The 21245-nt window shown below is 43.5% G+C and overlaps 1 protein-coding gene across 5 annotated transcripts in view; it reads left to right on the top strand.

The window, feature by feature from the left end:
• The window catches only part of LOC145961896 (uncharacterized), a 116660-nt gene that overhangs the window by 86887 nt on the left and 8528 nt on the right, over positions 1 to 21245 (top strand). Inside the window, exon 1 of one of the 5 annotated variants that reach the window (XM_083082453.1) lies at positions 8985 to 9239. The exons of 3 other annotated variants lie outside the window; for them this stretch is intronic. The gene's annotated coding sequence lies outside the window, so the exon portion shown is untranslated. Of the gene's footprint in view, positions 1 to 8984; positions 9240 to 12658; positions 13131 to 21245 lie in introns of those variants that run through there. One more of the 5 variants, XM_083082454.1, reaches the window with a different exon arrangement.

Genomic DNA, 21245 nt, shown 5'->3' on the forward strand with positions numbered 1-21245 from the left:
TGAAACTACGCGTATACTACAACTCGACGTCACCGTTAAGGACTCGAATCGCTATCGCGGTGACGACGTATCGCGATCTATGTCGACGGTGCGCCTCGTTATCGATTCCCGATACTCATAATGTAATCGATGTCGTCGTCGACGATATTAACTCTTGGGAATGCTTTGTGCGCGAATGTCGCGAATTCCTAATTTTTCATCGAAAATCGGGCGACATGTTTTTCCCCCTTTATAAAGAGATTATCTCTCCTCGAGTATCGAAAATTTACATTTTAATATAAATATTATATTTTCAAATTCTTTTTCTTACAATGTAATAATTTTTCTTCTACTCGGTACGCATAAATCGATGAAGGATCCTTCTCCTTCGGAGAATCGCGAGATCGAGAATACTTTTTACGCAATTCTTTGTGCGATGGGAAAGCGATAACGTTTCCTGTTATCGATACATAAGCGCAGGAAATCGCCGACAGATAAAAGTAACATCGCGACGTACATGAGACATCGACATTCAAACTTTCCTGCGATTGTTGCGTCTTTGGTGACGGTGAATTTCGATTCGTCGCATCTCGCGGAATTTATCCCGGAAACGACAACGTTAACGTTGCGCGACGTCGTATCTCCAGCAGCCCCTGTCGATATTATATTTTTTTTCCACCCTCGGATGGGAATCTCCGGTGCTTCGTCCAATAAAATCGTCGGTGGTAAACGCCGTTGAAAATAGCACAACATTGCGCGTTTCGCATTCCGACGCTCTTCCCACTCACACAGTGGTATATTAATTACATGGGCCGATGATACTTTGCGCTGCGCGCGATAATGTATAGAATTCACCGAGGTGGAAAACTTTTTTTCGATATCGTCGGAACATCGGGGTCAGATTGTTACCGGGGAGGATATTACATCACGCTGCTACGCGCAGGGGATGAAAGAAGAATTTTTTTTTTCGTTTGATTCACAAAGCGACGCAACTTTTCCTAATCCAACTTTATGATTGCGCGCTCGATTATTCTCCTTCGATGTTAAATCATCGAAAAAAAAAATCCTCGTGCGCGATTATGCGCGTCGACTCCCCCTCGTTTCATCGTTTCGATCTTGCTGCACGCGCGTCGCGATGAAACGGACACCCGCCTGTGTAAACGCACTTCCGGTGCTCGGGCTTGCGCGTGAGATATCGCCTTTATACGCATCGGCGAGCGCTCCCTTCTCCCTTGGTCGCTCTCCCTTTTAAAGTACCGTCTCGCTTTTACGTTATGCGTGCTCGCGTAATATAACTTGCTCTCGTGCAAGATCGAAGCGGGACCTGGGGGACGCGACGGTGTCTCCTGGCGTCTTGCAATTTCGGGATAATTCGAGGTTCGACGCACACGTACACATCGTGTACGTTGTTCGCGTCCGCGGCCGGAATCCGAATTCGAAAATGGCATCCGGCATCGATCGGCCGCGCGACCGGTGTACACTATCGCCCGAAAGTTGAGACAACTTTGCAGGGGCGTAGCCACTGCGAGGTGAAATTATGCAAAGTGCAGCTGTTGGCGGGCGCGTTTTAACTTTTTCGCAGCGTGGAAAGACATCGGGAGAACCGGAAACGTACCGCGAATAATTTGGACGGAAAAGCAGCGAGATAAACTTGCACAATGGACGCGAATGGACGGCAGCGTGACTTGACGGCTGAATTTTTAAATACATGTAAAAAAGTAATTATTCGCTAATTTATTTAATGTCGCGATAAATGTATATATTGTCATTTCTTAATTATTGCTTAACATAAAAATGCCATATACGATAGAATCAACGAGCAAAATTTCACACGTATTTATTTATTCGATATTTAATATTAATTGTACTTTTTCGCGAATGAAGCGACACAACGGCGTGACCGAATAGCGTGGCGTTGACGTTAAAAAAGTACGCGCGTGTTGCCCGATTAATACGAAACACATGCATCCGTTCTCATTTGCGGTGCTCGCGTCCGGACACGATTCTCGAACGAAGGAACGCGCGGACACCGCTCGCTTCTCGTGCGAGTTAACCTTCGCAGGCTCTCTTCTCTCGCCCTCTTCTTCCCTCGGCGCGGCCGAGGAAACGAAAACCCGTTAGAAATTGTTCGACGCCGCGCTCGCATGTCCAAGATGCCGACGACAAGCGTGCGCTTACATACAATGTTCCGCTATAGGTCTGTAGCTCTACTCGAGCTCTGACGAGGCGATTTTTTTACATCGACAAAAACGGCAATTTTTACAAAAAGCTTGAAATTAAAAAGTCTCCGAAATTAACTAGAGAATTTAAGTTTCTATTCGCACACTCGGACATTCTTTTCGTTACGGAAATCAACTTGAAATTAAGCAACGGATCTGCCATTAAGTGCCGAGCGGTACATTGTATACCTGTGTACACGTGTACATATACACAACACAATATCTGCGTACAGAGAGAGAGAGAGAGAGAGAGATCCCCTCTCACGACTCTTGCATCGTCCCGAGTTGCCCGGTCGGCAAACGCGATGAAAGAAGAACGGCGGTGGCGTGAAAGTAAAGAAAGTGGGCCGCTCGAAGTAGTCTTCAACCTAGAAGCGTTGCGGTTCTCTTCCTTCCGTTCGATGTCGTTCGCCGAAACAATTCGATAAGCCTTCTTTATACAATTCTGCCTCGAGTTTGTCGCGTTGCTCGACCGTTGGACATTTCCCAAGTGGTAATTAGTCATACGACATCATTACAATCCCATTATTCATTTTTAAATTACGTTATTGTCATTAATATTATTATTATACCATTATTGTGCAAATTTTATGAATCGTGTCTTTTCGAGGTGTATAGTCGAGATTCTATTACATTTGTCAGTGACATCGGGAAGCCTCTCCAAGTATATTAATAGCGCAAATCTATATAAAGATAACGACAGGCTTTTTTATTATTCATCATAACCTTCGGAATGGGAATTTAATTGTTTAATAATTTTACTTTGGGCATAAATATGGGAAACGCAAGAATTTTCGAGAGTAATTTGTTACGGGAATTAAATACAGCGCGAAATTTTTATGGTAATTTTCGCGGAAATTAAACGGTCTGTATAACACGATTATGCAAGTTGAAAATTATCGCAATATTTTAGTCTCCCGGAAAATATGCGAAAAAAAAGAAGCGCAGTATTTCTCTTTCGCCATTCTCGAAAGAGAATGTAAAAAATTTATTTTTTCCAACTATCTCGTTTTACATCCGAAACAACGAATTCGCGCTGTTCGCAGTTGTTGGAAATAATTAATTCGAAACTCCCCAGTTCACATCGGAGCGTTCGCGTCTCCGAGTCCTGACGAAGCGTTCGCGCATAATTAAAGTCGTTTAAACGGTGTCCTCGTGCGCGACGCATTATGCGTCGAAGGGTCGAGTATAAAAGACGCGCATATGCATGTGCGACGCGGCGGCGGCGATGGCGGCTTAATCCTCCGATTCCGTTCGTATACGATAAAAGCGAGAAGGGGACTGTCGCCTCCGTACGTCGATCGCTCGTTCGCCCGTTCGGAGCGCCTCGCGAGAGGAAAAGACGCGATCGATCACTGGATTAGGAATTATTTATAGGCTGGCGTACGCGCGCGCGCGCGCACCAGCCTGCGATGGAATTTTCGCAGCGCTTTATCTTGCGATCGCGCGATTGTCACTTTTGCTAGAACGGGGATGGGGAGAAGAAACGTCGATGACACTCGGAAACGCAAAATTAATCGTCGCAAATTTAAGAAAGTCTCGTTGTCCAAGCGATTGAGTTTGGAGCACGGCCAGTATCGATGTCTGCGAATCGAGAATCACGCGCGCTCGAGATTATCGAGGGCATGAATCTCGCGTAATTTGCGGAAAATTGGATTTTGTCAAGGATTAGTTTTTTTGCGGAAATTAATACGACGAAGGAAATTTCCTTAAAAAGACGCTCGGCTATCAATTTGGCTTTCTTTGCGCGTGTCGCTGATGGTAAACACATCTGTTTTGATTTCGAGCGCGTAAATATATCTTTGAGAGCGAGAGAGGGAGATGTGTCTCGCGCGATCTTTGCAAAACATCGCGTGATACTTGCAAAGTAGATTCGTAGCTTAATAGTTTGTTCTCTAGGCGTCGAGTAATGGAGAGGCACGTTCCATTTAAACTTTAACGAAACTCGTGAGACGCATTTTTATTCCCGGGATCGAATGAATTTTTATGAGCTTGACGCTGACTTGTGATCGATATACATACGCTCGATCGTGGAGTAGCGCATTTTAATGGACGGATAGCGGACGTAGTCGATATAACTCTTCTCTCTCTTTTTTCTCTCTTTCTCTTTCTCTCGCAGAGAAATACAAATACATTATAAATGATTTAAAATGTTCGCCAAAGAGCGGAATAAATTGAAACGGGAATCACATTACAATCATCTTCCCCATCTTTTTTTATTGTTTATTTGGCAAATCTTTTTCGTACTAATTTATATTAGTATTAGTAGACTATAGTTTAATAGTCGGGACGTTGCAACGGCTCATTTCGACGGTGTCGTCAAAATTGGGGCAATATATTTGGAGATACTTGCGCGATATGTTGCTCGGGATACAAGATACGAGGATACCGTTGATAAGAGAGAGAGAGACGAAAATATCGCCGCGTAACGTATAATCGCAAAACGTTTGGCAATCATTGTTTTGCGGTCGAGCGGAATCATTAGCTTGGATTAGTTGGCACAGATCCACGAAACGAACGGATCGACTTGCCGATCTCTCGATATCTTAAAGCGCGAAAAATCACGATCCTTCTCCGATTCGTATTCGACGAAAAATGCATACGACGGAGCTGTACATGCGATATTAATAACAGTGATCGTTCTTCCCGATGACATCATGACGGCTCGCGATTGACACTGAACTTACGGAGGCTGCGCTCGCTCGTTTCCAATCAACAGCACGCGTTTTTTCTGCGTCGTGCTAAATTGTCAATATTATTCAAAGTCGAGTTTTCGTCACGTCCCGATGGACAATATGAACAGTCTGGCAATAATAGCACCGTCGACCATACGTTGCGTTACAAACTGTAAATATTCAGTAATCGAAAACAAAATTTTACTTTGCGAGACGTCATACGGTTGCGTAATGTTTCAAAGTACCATCAAGATAAAAAGAGAAAACAGGAGTATATATGGAGAATATACGTTGTTTCTAAATTACCGTTTTATTGAAAGAGACAGCGTTGAAAAAGGCACACGGACATCGCTCGCTGCGTCCGCGATATTGCAAAACCGCAATATGGTCCTATTCGAACAAAGCGTTTTCGCCGAAAACCATCGAGTCAATTTCGTAAAATCACGCTCGATTGTACAAACGATCGCCGACGCGCTTATTATTATTCGTTTTGCTCGTAACTTTGCGAGTAATTTATGCCGCGAAAATACAAACTTGGACCGCTCGTCGCGAAAAGAGAGGAGAGGGAAGAAAGTACAAGAGTTACATTTGCACAAAGTTACATGCCGGCACCGATTAGAGAGGCCGCTTGTGGAAACTGCGTAAGAAACGAGACGACAGGAAGGAAGATGGTCTCCCAGCGCGGGCAAAAGAGTATCCCGACCCATCGCGATCGATAAAAAGGTGTTTCGCAACTTGTTTTATCGCGTGCACCATGTTCTTGGCTCTCTCATTTATCGCGAGTGCGAGAGAGACAGAAGGAGAGACGGTGCATTCCTTTTGTAAAAATTAATAAAGAGAGAAACGCGCGCGCAAACGAATTAAAATTGCCGAAATTATTCCCGATGCATCTCCTCCAGTCGGAATGATTGTTAAAAGGAACGCGAGATATCGCAAAGTCAGCGACTCGCGCGCGGATATTGTGACAAGTGTGCGCGACTCGGATAACGATATTATTATTTGCACGAGCAGCGCGAATTTACACGAGCACGCGACTCCTTCGCGAGCTTCTAAAACAATCGGTATAAATGCCAGAAGAGCCATGTTCATCGGCGTAATCAAGAGGAATGCGAAACTGGAAACGCGACGCGCGCGTTATATACTTACGTTATCGGAAATCCCCCGGAAACATTCGGTGTAAATCCGCGATCGTAGATTTATGCGAAATGAAGCGGACGCGTTATATCGGCAACAACCTGCAATTTATCGATATCGGGGAAAGTATCCGCGAGAGTTTGTCCCCGACTGTCCGCGATCGGGAATCCGCCAATTGTTTCGAACAATGAACGAAATGTCTTGTACGCGACATACACACACATATACATACGTATACCGGGTGTCCCACGCGTTAACGCTCGCGTCCTTATGCAAATCCACGGTCGCTATCTCGCGGATAGAGACTCTTCATACGTCGGTCGCGTGACGCGAAACTGCCGCACGTACATACATAGGATTCGTGCTCGCACATGACGTATCGCGTATCCGAGGTACATAGTACATACATATGACGTTACACGTCCCGCGTACGGTGGCGAATACTGCCGCCGATAAGATTACGATAATGGCAATCTTGGCTCCGAGTCTTTTAAAGCGATAACTCGATTTGTAAAAAAAAATTGCCCGCGCGTGTTTTTTAAGACCTTTAAAGAACTCAAACATAAATATAATGCGTGTATTACGCACTCGATAATTGCTTCTTTTAAATTTCAGCGAGCTTCCTCGCGTTGTAATCTTTTTTTTTAACAACGCACTCGACACCCTAAAGGAGAAATTATCGCGATATGGAGCTAATCATGGACGTAGATATACAATTTACTCTTAGACATTACGCAATTTTGTAATACATACTCTGCCCATAATGAAGCGAGAATCCGATATTATTATTTCGTTGATCGCGCGCGCAACATTTGCAGAGTCATATATTCGCAATCGTAAAACGGCATTCGGCATCAGACCGCAGACAAACGTCTTTATGTTCAATCGAGAAAGTCGAGGAAAAAACCTTGGCGCTAATCTCAACCACGAGCGCGCTTGCGCGCGCGCTCTCACGCACGCACACTCGGCTCATTAGGTGCGCACGTGCGCATATTTAACGATAGTCGACGTATTTCAGAAGGCGATTAACCTGCCGATTGGCGACGCGTGCAGCGTTTACACACTTGGAAAGCCATTTCTTCGTGTCCGATGTAAAATATGCTCGCGCTTACTAATTAGGTCTAAATGTTTGAATTAAAAAATTATATTTCAAATTAAAGGGGAAAGGCAAAAAATATTTTTGATTAACGTTTATATAATATAAATATATGACAATCTCGCAATACATAATAGACAACAAATACGGTGTAAAGTTATCTTTGATGATAAATGATGGCGCGTTAATCAACGCTATAACGGGCGATAAACGCGTTCATTGTTACGCTCGCATGGCCGAGTATCTTGGAGCAGCCATATATTCGTGCGTAATGAATAATGACGCGTAGTTATCGCGCGGCTTTTGCGTGTTTAAAAAACACGCGGATATAATCGAGACGTGATTTTAAAGCTCGTTTCGTCGGTCTTAAGAGAGTCGGGAGAGTAATCTTGGGCGCGCGCAAATATCTTTATTCGCGAGATGCGCCCACATTTAAATTACGTAGAATAAAGTCGAGAAAAGTGTACTCGGAAACCGAGTTCTCGCTTCAAACTTGCAATTTTAGCTCGAAAGGGATGACGAGGCATCTCGTAGAATTTGGCGCCAGGCGGAAACGTGGTCTACCGTGTCAACATATGGAGCTTTCGAGATCCAATTTACCAGACACGCACACCCACATGGGTCGGTTTTTCCATTATTCTTGGAATAATAACGAATTGCATTCTTCCAATCTGTAGCTAAATAAACATTGAGAAAGAACGCGTTTAAGAGAACGACAACAAAATGCAAATAATAGGATGGACGGATAAACAGATTTAGCGATATATGAGATGTACAGAGTGACCATTTCGAAAGTTGTCGATTGACTCGATGCGGCTAGTTGCGTACGTATAATACACCCTGCAAGATTAACGACGAGCTTTCGGAGGAGCGCGCCCTTCGAGTAACGCCCCGCGCGGCCCCGAGCCTCTCTACCTCGCGACAGCGCGCGGGGGGACACTATTTAACGACGTACTAAACCGCGACGCGCTCAGTGAGCCCTGTAGGACGCGCGTAAAAGGGGAGGAGACGCTCGCTCGCTCGCGCCTCGTCATAAATTTAGCGCACTGATCTCATTCCGCGGTGAATCCGCCGACGAAAATAGCAGCGGCCGTCACGCCGCGCACGCGCCTCGGCGCGTCTCCTCAGCCCCGGAATGCGCGAGCGTGTCGTCGCGTAGGGAGAAGGGGGCGAGTTCGCCTCTCCAACCACCCCCGCGCGAATATCCCGTGGGCGGAGGCGCGGCGGGACGCGGGGCGAGGCGCGGAGATCCCGCCGCATAAAGGCCGATGACTCTTTGTTTTGGGAGACCAGCGCGCGCGCTCGGATCCGACGCCCGACGCGGCGCCCGCTTTTCTGTCACTGACCTTCCGCGCGCGGCACGCGATAGGACGATTCCTCCTGCTCGCGTAGCCCCGGAGCCCCGTGCGCGCGTTGCTCGCTCGCTCGCTCGCTCTCCTTGCCGTTGCAGAAATGTCCCGTTACCAGCGACATCGGCGATTAGCGTGTCTTAGAAAAGAGGAATGCGTATAGTATAATATATTATATATATGTGCGTGTGCGCGCGTGTATGTATTGTGGAAATATGTACATGTAGATATGTGCCTCCTTTTCTCTATGCACTTTGAATACATTTGCAGCGTACTTTCCGCTTTCGAACCGGTCGATGTCGCAAACAGTGATGACGACAGGTCTCGCCTTTGGAGGAAAATTTGTTTCGGTATCTTGTTTAAAGAAAACTCGATGTTTTTCTTCAATTATTATCACTTTGATAACATTAACATTATGGAACGTTAAACGTATATTACTTTTTTATCGTTTTGTTTTTATTATCGAAAATGAATAAGAAATATTAATATGTTTCCTCTTGACGATAAATTTATTTCCTCCTTTTAAGAGAAGAGAGAGACAGAAGAAAATATACGAGTTCGTCTCTTCGTCCAATTGTAGGTAGAAAAACTCTTTGTATCTTGGAGTCGAATACCGCGCGAGAGCAAACGATGCGTTAGAGGAAAATCCGGATGTGTAGAGAATGGAACGCTTCGAGGCAATAATTGGAGACGATCGTCATCGAGTTGCGTGACAAATCAAGCATAAAGACGCTCTCACGCGCTGCGTGGCACAGATCCAGAGGCAGTCCTGCGAGCTGTATTCAAAGTACGCTATTTGATTTAACGATATAATACGCTGTACTCTATCAGAGACGGAAAAACTAAGCGACCGGATAGATCGAAGACGTAAGCGCGCCGGAATAATTACCAGCGTTTTACGACGGTTACGTCATCGATTGCGCGTGTAAACGAGATGACACGCATCTTCGCGGAAATTTGTCATTCCCCGGCGTCATCGTTGACGTCTTTGGTCTGTGTTTTTTTCGAGATTGCGCGTCATGTCCAGTTATACACAGGATATAAGGCGAATAGAGAGGTCAATTTGTGTAAAGAGATTCGTTTTAAATTGATAAACATTAACTTCTTCGAATACCGGAGGTATTTATTAGCGATGACGGGAAAAGTAAGAGCTAAAGATCAAAGTCACCATGATTAAATTCCAAAGATAAATAATCAATTATCGATTTAATTAATAGCGAAGATCGAAGGCAAGGTAATCTTCCGTCGAGATTTTATTAGGAAAATATTAATAGAATATTCATCAAAAGGCACGCGCATAATTATGATTGATAGATGAATATTTCTTGTAGGAGTCATTATACGTGTATACAAACGCAATGTTAGAAGATCGCGAAATTATGTATGCACCGTCGAGCTCTAAACGAGGTCAACGAAGGACTCGGTTTAGTTCTCTCTCGCGCACACGCAGGTGTGTGGTTATAATTTAATGAATGCATGATTTAATTAGTCGTAATGCGCGGCTACGCTCGCGCTTTTGTCACGGCATGTTTAACGATCTTGATGAAGATTATACGGAAAAAAGGAGTTTTCACGTTATAAAGATAATACCTTTATACCTATATACCTTTATTGCGATACTGAATACATGATCGATATTTCGCGTTAATTTATCATTCGAAATGACGGCCAACGAGACAAGTAATAACGAATTAAACGAGCGACGACAAATTCCCGACGATTCTGAGATTAAGGAGGTAAGGATATAGTGTTTGAAAAAATGAGCACGAGCATGAACGAACTGCTAACTGGCCAAAGAGTTTATATCCCACTTATTAGAGAGCTTGCTCGCATAAAACTTCAACTTTGCGCGAGCAACTGACTAGGAGGAGCGAAATTACCAACTCGAATTACGTCACGCGTTCAGAATATACGCAGAAAAAAAAGAGCCGAGCGATAGAACCTATCTCCAGAAAAAAAACCTTTACAAACAAGTCTTCCACCGAGACAGAATGTCCAAATTAATAGACACTTATTTATTTTTCGATAAGATTAATTGTTATCTTCGATTCTTTGATCTTCAAAATTGTACACGGCTGGAAAACATTTTTCGAAAACGCGTTATCGCTATATAAATTAAAAAGACCTATCGCAGCGATGTCGGCAAACAAAAGATTAAGGAGGAATCGATATCTAGCATTTGTGTGCGAATGCATTATCTTACGAGGCAGTCACGGCATTTGGAAATATATTGCGCCGTTCTCTAATTTATCAAGCCGGTTTCGACATAGTTTGTGTGTTTCGGTATTGCAAAACTCTGCTTAATCACGCGATATCGCGTTTAAAACGCAGACAGATGCCGCTCGTCGAATCGTAAAAGGGTTTACGCGCGGAGCTTTGTTTCTACGCACACATTAATCCGTTTTCACGTCGCGAAAATGTTTTTTTTTTTTTCGCGCGAGACACAAGCGTCTCCGAAACACGCGCTGACTGCTGCGCGGCTTTCCGTTTGAAATGTCAAAGAGATTAGCATTCGATGCACCTCCGATTTTCGCGCTCGTTGCGACTTGGCCGCCGATTTCGTCTCGCGAGCGAAAGAATCCCACGCGCGCGCGTTATCAGCATTTATGGTCAATTACGCCGCGTAATTGGCCGCGAAAGCTATAATTGGCGATCATTAATCCGAAGATCTGTCGAGAATCACCGACAACAATAGTCCGGGGAGAGATGCGCGGTCCGTGTAATTTGCCGGGCGATCGATCGGGATGCCGATAGACGGACGAAAAAGCAAACCCGCCCCTACCCTCGCCCCCGCCCCCGCGCTCGCGCTCGCGCGCGCGCCGACATATATACGTAATACGTAGACACGCATGCGGCAGATTGAAACGCACGTCACGCGGATAATACGCGAATCGAGCATGTGCCACCGCCGGGCCGCGCCGTGACTATCGATATGGGTCTGATTGCGCGAGATAGCCTGGCCCCGATATACCGACTATACATATATATATGTACAGGTATACACGTGCAGGTGAATACGCTAGGTGTATGGACGCGGCCCGTCGACTATCGGCGCGTATATACGTAGAAATGCGATGACACGCGCCGCCGGTAGATGGAAATCGAATAAAACGCTCATGGTTATGCTATTGCTACGCGGAACAAAGAACCCGTTTAACGCCTCTCTCGCTGAGAATGGGGAGCGATCTCGGTTTTAACCGCCCGCTACGCGGGTGACTATTTCGATTGTCCCGAGGTAATCGAATCCATCATTTTCCAGGGGGAATTTTCGTTGCTTCCAAGTCCGCGTTTATCCCCAAGCGTGAGAAAACATCCGCGTATGAAGGTTTTTTTATCGTCGTTTCGTTTTACTTTTGCTGCCTGACATTGATGAGTAAAACGGACGAAAATATCTGTCTTTAAAGCACCTGAAGTGGGGGTGAAGGTACAATTTTGAGCGACACTAGATAAGTGGGAATGAGAGGATGCGTAAAACTTGCGTAGAGTTTAGTGTCATTTGACGCGAAATGAATTCGAGTTGGCGACTCGCACTCTGGTGCTTATTTTTAATTGAATAACGGTTGTGTATCTAAACACGAAACCTATAGTACGATAAAAATAGCAGTTTCTATTATATCCGTTCCATATACGGAACACTGTATGCATATTTTAGAGCAAAGTTGAAAATAGATCTTTGCTGAACTTTGGCGGAGACGATCTAAAATTCTAGCGACGTCGTCGATAAGAGACTCAACTGTCAGTGGTTAGCGCGAGCTTTGTTTCTCGACCTGCATTATCTATAATAGCTGGCTCGACCTAGAAAGAGACAGAGAGAGAGAGAGAGTCGCTGTAACCAGAGTTAGTTAACTGCGTAAAAGTTAAAACAGGTCGATAAGAAACTACTCGTGGGCTTCCGCGACCTCTTTAACCAAGTCCCGAGTAGAATTACAACTTTGAAGCTTTGGACGAAATTACATATTTTGCGCACGAATTTTTCATTTTTACAGTCGACGCGTATTACATTGAATAATTCTTCCTAATTATATCGAATAGCTTCTCCGAAACATTAGAAAATTTCTCAATTTTCTCGCACACGCATACATCGCGATTCTTTTTCTTTTATAAAATATCTCGATGGTGGGTGGAACCTGTGCACTTTGGGCTCTATTGTTCCTGCAAAAAGCTCGGGAAGCCGTTCCTCGAAATTTCGTGGCTTTTTCCCTCGCTGCTTTACGTTTGTTCTTACGGAGAAACACAGGCATGGCAACAGGGCGAGCGACGACACCGGCGTCTACCCGACCAGCTGGTGGAATGCGCGACATCACGAGCCTATACCTATTCACCAACGTGCCACAGGCGCGCCTCATCCCTCGTCGTCGATACACTCTCGCTTCCTCTTTCTCTCTAGGCTCTCCCCTTTACCTTCCTTCTCCCCCTTCCTCGCTCGCGCGACTCGACACATGTAGCGAGAGCGTGCGGCACGAGACCCGAGAACCGAGCGATGGAAGCGATTATCTTTGCGCGAACGATAGCCGCTGGAATCTCGCGGAGATAGCCATTAATGCCGCCGCGCTACAGATGTTTCGGATGCGATCCCGCGCGACGAGACACCATTACCAAATTGCCATATCGCGCCAACGCCCGATAATCATGGTGACGTGACATGCAAGAGTCGGATAAAAATAGTCGACAGTGTCAGGTAAAAATAGACACGAGAGGACAAAGCTCGTGCGAGATGGAAATACTAATTTGCGATCGCTATAGATTCCAGTTGCTCGATGCGACGTAATCAAAATACGATCGAGAAATCTTTTTATCTATTCCGAACAAATAAAATTACTAGATTGATCTTTAAAAAAATGTGAAAGCTTAATGAGAGAGAAAGATAATTTCATATATTATAATATTAATTTTGTATGCAATTTTGGCGCATTTCAAGTGCGGAAAGAATAATATATCGACGTTGAGGCGTTATATTATTCCCGAAGTAATACATATTCAAGTATCTCGAGGAACCGTCAGTCGCGCGTTATCAGAGTGGAGATCCCCGATTCTCCGCATTAATTTTCTCGGAAAGAAGAGCGCGGAAGGGATATCTATTTGACGTCAGCACATACAAGGTTGCTTCTGGTGACGCGCGTGCGACACGTTCGCCTCCCGTGCGAGAGAGGTCTACGGAAATATTTACCGTGGGGACGTCGCGGCGAGAGAGACAAGACTACTCGCGCGACGTTCGCGACCAAGTATTGGCTCGGTCCCATCGCTCCACGCGCGACACATATGCATGTATGTACGTATGAATGTGGTGAAACGAGGGAGGTTGAAAGGAGAGCAGCGGGGATATCCGAGTATCGACGACACGAGCCGATGATTCCGAGGCTCACGCCGCGTCCGACCTCCTCCTTCGTTTCTCTAGCCGCCGGAGAAGATCCGCGCGATCCGGGTGGGGATAACATCTGCTCTTAGCGTGATTGCCGTCTATAGACGCGGCTCTACGAGGACGGCGGCTGCGGGCTACCAGATAAACGTATGATCCCTAATGTTGCCGGCCGCGGCTCGCGGAAGGTCGCGGCGACAGAGAGAGAAAACGGTTCCGGATAACCAGAGATTGGTCAAGAATCGGCCAACGTGGCACGTCCGTCGCTCTTACTTTATCGCTTCTCTCGTTGTAACGTGCCTCGGGAACGAATAGTATATCTAATTGTGATTTATATTATATAATTGAGAAAGAGCGCTCGTATATATCTTATTGCATAATTTGAATATTTATAGGATAATTTTTAATAATAATTTTAATAAGTTTTTTAAAAATTTGAGGAGTTGTAAAAGAGTCTAGCGGATGGACAAAAAGGATACCTTTTATAATATCGTATAAAAAAATCTTTCTTTTTTGTGAAAAAATAAATTTTTCGAAAGAAAACTTGATTTTTGAGACGCGTCTAGTTTCCAGAGTGAGGTATTTCATTAGCATCTTGCTGCTGGATGATCGTACTATGTATTATCACTGGCAATTAATCAATTAAGAGCTTAAAAGCAGCAGCGATTCTTCTCATCTATCGCGCGCTCTCTCCTCGCCGCGAAATAAATATGGATGATTCTGCATTTTTACTGCATATTCATCGTGAATTCGCGGCGAGCATCTCGACGCATTTCAACATTGAGATTCAATTTTTCATCAATCCGATCTACGAACATGTGTTGGCGATTATAATTAAAGGCTGTGTGTAAAATTGCATCATGTCTTCCTTTTCATTCCACGTCTTTGATTATTGCCTCACGTTCCTCGTCGAATAAATCTCGTATTTCTCGACAAAGATTACAAAGCAGAGGATAAAACATGTTTGTGACATTATTTCTACACGGATGAATTTCACATGACTTAATTTTCAAGAGCGAGAGAGAGAAAAAAGGACGGTAAAACGAAAATTTGAGCGCTTGACGAGGCAAATTGCAACGCGGATCTATTAATCTAAATCTAGGTCAACGTTGAATTGTCGACGGTCACTTTACGCACACGTTTCACTCTGCGAATCAACTTTTTTTTGGCGGTGGACTATCCGAATTACACGATGAAGCGGATTATTAGCGTTGCGTGAAATGGGTATGATTTGGAAGAAAAAGTTGCCGGCAAAATAACGATCGCGCAACGAGAATCCGCGCGCCTACGTTAATCTCCCTAACCTGTTGCGCGATCTCCGTTATTTTCGCGATAACGGCGACGATGAGAGGGAGAGAGGCTCCTCGAATCTGTATTTTCGTTTCCGGACGTTCTCGAACGACCGATAAGTGACCGGAGATATAGTCGCGTTATCGATACGCGCCGCGACTCGAGATCGGAATATCACGTGATGATAATGTCCGCAAACAACTTTCTGCGTTTATTATTGTGGCGCTGTATTTGTTTACTATCTTTTCGTATGAAGAAAATTTTCCAATTTTTTGTCGATTCTTTAATTTTCTTTCACAATTATTTATTTCAACAGATGGGTTAAAAACAAGTTATTCTCTCTCATTATTACTTAAGTAAAAGTTACATACTCTCTCTCTCTTTTTTCTCTTTAAATCAATCGATCAGTTTATTATTTATATTTATATGATTGAAATGATGTCGAATGACGCATATCGTAATCGTATTGCTAAATTCATGATCGTATACTTGACAAAATTCAATTCTTTTTTTCTGTTGCGGATGATAGCTTAGACCAAGTTACAAAATATTGCGACAAGAGATCATATTGCGGTAAATGCAAATTGAAACACTTCGTCACTGACTATACACCGTGGAACTTTCGTAATCGCTCTTATCGTTGAGTCAATTTCGATGCTTTACGAAACTAAAGTGGCAATCTCATGACGCGGCTATTGACGCGCTTTTCGTCGATGACTCGCGCTTTTCTCTCTCTCTAGTGCTTTAAGCATCGGCTGACGAAGTAGCGTCCCGCGCGGCAAATTGACCGAAAATGATGGATGTTGGAGGAATCGTGAAGGGAACAGAAGGGAGGAGAAGTTATATTCTCCTCGTAACGTAGCGCGAAACTCGGAGAAAACGGGCAAGAAGCTCCTCTCGCATCGGCTCGAAATAATATCGCGTCAGAAAAAATCTTTGGTGCAAAATCGTTTAAAATTAAAACATCCTTATCTTTCCACTCGTTTGTTATCGCGAAATCAAATCAAATAATGATTTCGTCAAATGTTATCGTAACGTACGCTTGCGAAATCATATTACGCTCGCATTCTCGACGTCTTTATTTCCGTAAACTGCCGCTTGTACCGCGTACCTAAAATTCGCGTGTCGATTTGCTTCCTTCGAGTCAAGCTCGTCTGCTCCGTTTTAAATAGGAACGATTTTTTTTCTTTACGTCTTCGCTCATTGCGGCTGTGAGAGAAAGTCGTCCGAATGGTCACGGCCTATTTAGCCGCACGACTCTGCACAATCTCGCCGAGAACGTGGCTCTCTAAATCGAGAGAATAGGAATCCATCGGCAGTCGAATAACCGTAGACGCGAGGAAAAAATCGCGCGATCCGCGCGAGTAACTTTGAAAAGTTGACATTAAATAGAATATTTGAATGTATCTTTAGATACTTTGCGAATAGAAAATTAAAAAAAAATATATAAAGTTGGATATGTGATCTGTAGACGACTCTTTAGCGAGAATTGAAAAATTCTGACGAGCGGTGTAAAAACGAGTCGCGAGCAGACTCGTTTTCCATATGAAACGTGGTACCGTTTGTCTCGCGGACAGTTACGACTCTTCCGTTCTTTTCCTGGCTACTTTTCGCACGCTCCTCTCTTTGCTCTCCTTCGCGAGCGAAAGACACGCCATTCATTTCCGGCGGCGAGATTCTTATCGCGGCGAGACCGATATATCGATTGCTTGTGTTTCCACGAAAAGAAGGCTTCACGGGGATATCTGGAGTAAGTGTCACCTCTCCCTTTTCGACGCGACGTGCGCTTTATTTACTCCGAAAAGGAGCTAGTTTTTATTTACACGTGTCGGGAGGACGCGCGCGCAAATTTTGTAAGAAATTGCGAAAACCGCAAAACCATTGCGTCAATATACGTCGTTGCAGCACGCTGGAAAGATTCGTTTCTTTTATCGTCAAGAGTGAAAGTCATTGCGTGTAATTAATGGAATCCTCGTCTGCAACCAGGACCGGCTAGATCGTTTTTCAATCTGAATTCACCGAGTTTTCTGCTTATGAAAAATTTCAGCTTACGTAATTTCTCGTCAAATTTCAAAACTGTTGCGATAACTTTGGACAAAAATGAGAGAACGTCTCGCTGACTAGGAAGATGTGTAAATAATAATAGCGGCGTAAAATGTTTATCGTTGGAGAGATCGGGACAAAATCGTCGAGAATTAATCTTAATTTAAACAAAAAGTGTCGAATGAAAACTGCAGTTTTACGCAAGGTCATTATAAACTAACATCCGCAATGTGTGTGTAAATAGAGTATACATGTGTAAATATAGATACGACCGCAGCGTATGTCCTTTAATTAAGCCATCGGTTCGGCCTTTTGCACTCAAACGAATGGATTTGCTATGAATGCAAACGAATGCGTCTATTCAAACGTCAGGATCAACTCTTCCCCTGCTCCTTTGCAGATAAGCGCATTTAATAACACAGTTATTTACAAACATGTAATTAAAGAATTATTAAGAAACATTTAATTTTGGACGTGATAGATTACATACCATAAATAAAACGCTTCAAGTTTAGTCGAATTATCGAAAAAGCGAAGAACGTGAACTCGGCTTCGTAATCTCTGATTTCGAAATATCAGGCGTGATAATGAACTTGGGAGCTGTATAAATATGTGGAAGCTCGGTATCGATAAGCATAAAATTAAGATGGCATTGAGACGTTTGCAAAAAAAAAAGAGATACGCGTATGAGATAAGAAAAAAAAATCGCTCCGCGCAAATTCCGCGTAAACCGCATACTTTCTCCCCGCGTTTTCCTTCGGCAAAACAAAGTAATCGATACGTGCAATTTATCCCGCAGGGGATAACCGGCCTATCGATCTTTACGACGGAGGAATAAAGTTTTATGAAGAACCGCGCCGCGAGCCTCTGTTCGGAACGCGTGTGCATCAGAGTCGCTTTACGACGCATTTGAAACACGATATTGAACTCGGTGGTTAATAAACCCGCGAGAGCCATCCAATGTGCCCGTACGAGGATTACGCTCATTATACGGGATGTCCTGGAAATGATCATCCTTACCATTCTCCTTATTTCTAAAGCGCAATACAAGTCAATGATTAAGTGAATAACGTAATTTCTTGTCGTTTAGAAACAACATTGTCAAGTTATTTCAAAAATTAATGACAAACAGACATTTTTCAAAGACGATATATCGATCGAAACGATGAATATGAGACATTTCTGTAAAAAATAATGTCGGTAATAATGGGAGCTTTGACAATGGAGCTTTGTAACGAATCTATTAAGCAGACGATGACTTGCGTAATCCAAGTGGGCGGATAGAGTGCTTTGTGTCTCTATTCAAACGAGCGACATAAATTCTCTTAAAATTTGATTACATGTATATATATATATTTTTTTGTAATTTTTTTGCGCATGGATTATTATTATTTACACATGATGCTCAATAGTGCGCGTGTTTATTAATTTTCCCCGCTGCATCTGATAATTTCGTACGTTGCGCTCAATTCTCGCATCACGTATGAATAATTATAATATATTAGCTCGCCAAAATTTACTTTATTTCACCGAGTGTGTTTGCGCAAAAAAAGAAAATCCTTTAAAAACAATTCAATAATGCGGCGAGAGAATACCAGACCACACCACTGATTAATATATACGCGTAAATAAGGGAGACGATCGAGGAGGAAAAGTGGGAGCCACCCGAGATGATGTGGGTGACGCGACGTCAATTTTGCGTTTTCTCGGTTCACCGTCCGCGAGATTTATTTATAAGCGCGCGCGGAGGAGCGATTTCTTTTTATCCGCTGCATTCCTTCCAAGGCCCCGGCAGAGAACGAGCCGTCGACGCCGTTCGTTCCTTCCTGCGTATAATACCGAGAGCGCTTTCTACATCTCCTCTCTCTCTCTATCTCTCTTTCGTACTCTCCCCTCTCACTCTCGAGCCTCTCTCGTTCAATATGGCACCGCCCGCCGTCGTCGACGCCGGACGTCTCTCGTTTCGGTGGAATATCGATGGCGTACCGAATGTACGCTCGAATAACGTTCGCGAATTATGAGCTATCGCCATATACTATGCCTGTTATGCGATTACTCGAAGCATACGTAATACGCCTATCGAGTGGCGAAAATCGCGCGCGAAAATACGCGGGACAGTGCGCGCTCTCGTCGCGCTTCATCAAATTAGTTTGAGACTGTTGTGTCGAGCAGAGCTTTCTCAAAGTCGCGCTGATTCTTCTTTCGCAACTGTTCGGGAAACGACCGTGGCAACGTTGAAAGATAGCTAAATATTAACGTGCATATTCGACCCATGCTTTCCGATATTTGAAGAGTTAAATATCTATATCTATTTCTCTTTTTCAAATTTGCATTTTTTATTTGATTAAAGTATTAGAAAATCGTAGATTTTGACAATCAGTCGTTTAAATTCTTGACAATTAGAAATTGAAATTGAATCGTATTAAAATAAAACTTTAAAATAATAAGAATAAATTAAATAAAAGAAATAAAAGAAAAGAAATTAATAAAAGAAATTAATAAATTAATAAAATAAAATAATTGATAAAAGAAATAAATTAAAATAATAAGATTAATTCATTCGAGATTCACACCAAGAAACAAGATTCGTTCGCAATTTAAAGAAAATCTTTATTCTTAAAGAATTAAATGCCCTTGCAATTAAATTTCTCAAACGTAGACAAGTTCCTGTCGCGTTAAAATTTGACGCAAACACCCGGTATAGCGGCGCAAACGTGTTCCCGGCAGCGAGAAACATCGTTTACAGTTGTGCAGCGATCGAAGCTCGTATTGTGGTCGGATGGTTTTAGGAGGGGGGTAGTTTGCCCCATTGCTGCCGCTTTCAAACAGTCGTGACTAAACCGACATTGTTACTAAATCGCCATTAACTTTTGGCAGGCGGTACTGTTATTTATAGCACGAGTGACTATATCGAAAATATTGTTTAAAACAATTCGGTTATTCCGCGATACAAGCTGTAAAAAAGATTTCAATGTCGCATTTTGGCGCATTTCGCGTAAAAAAAATTCAATAATCGGAGACAAAATTGTTGAAAAGTTGTATTTAACGTAAAGTATATATTGTTTGACTATTTAACGAGACGGTTTAATTACATAACGCGTTATTGTTTGTATCATTAATGTACAATTATCGATGTCTCACGTTTGCTATTGTGTCCTCTTTCGATGACCTAATATTAAGATGGCGCGTGCACAAGGGAATCTAAATTTAGTCGAGCTCCGAGCTTCATTTAATTGCCAAAGACTACTCGACAATGACATAATATCCAGCGCGTGACGATGCTTTTCCTTCGACGAAACCTCGTTAGAAAATCGTATTTTTTTCACGGCATCTTAAGCGATTTTTTAATGTCGCTTGCATGTATCGCGTCATTATAAATTTATGCAAGCTATAGTTTCATAAGACACGGATATTGGAGAGGTGCTAGAAAGCTCGCATAAATCGATTCCTTGGAGTCTTGTGTTGTTAAGCTTGCGTTTGTTAAGCGGGATCAACGATAGCCGTCGTAAAAGTCGTATCGATACAAACAGAGCGATGCGGTTTGATTTAATGCAGTTTCATTAGTCTTTGACGCGACCTGTTTATCTATCAACTAATGCAATCTGTTTGCAAATATCGTACCGCGTAATATTACTTAATTACGTAAATTTATATAATCCTAAAACTCTGAAATTACAACGCTTTGAGGGAGGAATTTTTCCAACTCTTCTGATACTCACAAAGAAGAGAATTTCGTCGTTATCATAATATCTCTACTAATTAATTCCTAAAGATTTTGCAATTCATGCTCGACATCCACCTGTCGTATCAAGGTGATACGTTGTAAAATGTTGAAGCATCTCGCTCTCGCGAGATTAACAGCGAGATTAACCAACGAAGAAGAGCGCACGCGAGGTTGCCAATCTACAACAATGTGTTAGCGTATGTAAATAAACGCCGGGGGGGGGAGAGGGGGGAAGAAGAAAGAGAGAGAGAGAAGAAAGTCTGGAGGGCGATGGTCGAAAGGGTGAAGAATGAGGAAGAGGGGCGGGGTAGGAAGAGAGGGACGTGCGAGTTAGCGACTGTGCAAGGCGGACTTTGCGCGTCAGGTTAGGTAACGTGCGC

Source organism: Camponotus vicinus, unplaced genomic scaffold (assembly GCF_025532165.1).
Source record: "Camponotus vicinus isolate PSW18456_S1 unplaced genomic scaffold, iyCamVici1.0 SCAF_11, whole genome shotgun sequence".
NCBI classification, from domain to species: domain Eukaryota; kingdom Metazoa; phylum Arthropoda; class Insecta; order Hymenoptera; family Formicidae; genus Camponotus; species Camponotus vicinus.